General features: G+C 50.4%; 1 non-coding gene across 1 annotated transcript; it reads right to left on the reverse strand.

Moving 5' to 3' along the window:
- Positions 1–291: 291 nt before the first annotated feature.
- LOC114815257 lies at positions 292–429 on the reverse strand. Its single transcript, XR_003763022.1, has one exon. It is a non-coding gene; the product is annotated as a small nucleolar RNA SNORA7 (small nucleolar RNA).
- Positions 430–837: the final 408 nt, after the last annotated feature.

The following is an 837-nucleotide window of genomic DNA, read 5'->3' on the forward strand; positions in this document are numbered from 1 at the left end:
TGATTTGTTGTTTTTAGTATTTGTTAAGCACTTACCATTGGCCAGGCACCGTACTAAGTGCTGGAGTCTTGTCTTGTGCCGTGGAGTCGTCTCTGAGCCATAGCGACGCCATGGACACATCTCTTCCAGAACGTCCCAACTCCATCTGCAATCGTTCTGGTAGTGGATTCATAGAGTTTTCTTGGTAAAAATCCAGAAGTGGTTTACTATTGCCTCCTTCCACGCAGTAAACCTGAGTCTCTGCCCTCGACTCTCTCCAATGCCGCTACTTCCCAGCACAGGTTAATTTTGACTTGTAGCTGATTGCCTTCCACTCGCTAGCCACTGGCCAAGCTAGGAATGGAATGGGTATGTCTCTGCTTGACTCTCCCTCCTGTAGCCGAGACTGATAGAGTCCTGGAAACTCCCCAGGTGTGACTCTAAGAGGGGAGTGCTGGGGTAGATACAAATTAATCAACTTGGACACAATCCCTGTCCCGCATCAGGCTCACAGTCTTAATCCCCATTTTACAGATGAGGTAACCGAGGCACAGAGAAGCTAAGTGACTTGCCCAAGGTCATACAGCAGACAAGTGGCGGAGTGGGGATTAGAACCCAAGTCCTTCTGATCCTTAGGCCGATGATCTCTCCACTAGGCCACACTGCTTCACTGGATGTTGCGACCCAGGATGGCCGCTGGCGGCCTTTTGTTTCTGTTTTCATACCCTGCTGTACGCTCTCTGGGTTATAAAGAGGCACCCGCCCAAACTCCATCCTGGATGAAAGCTTTGTTGGAAGAGGTCTGGTGGCAAGCCGGAATTCTATAGAAGTGGCTTCGAAGCCAGCTGCCCAGCCTAC

The sequence above is a fragment of the Ornithorhynchus anatinus genome, chromosome 11 (genome assembly GCF_004115215.2).
Source record: "Ornithorhynchus anatinus isolate Pmale09 chromosome 11, mOrnAna1.pri.v4, whole genome shotgun sequence".
NCBI lineage: Eukaryota > Metazoa > Chordata > Mammalia > Monotremata > Ornithorhynchidae > Ornithorhynchus > Ornithorhynchus anatinus.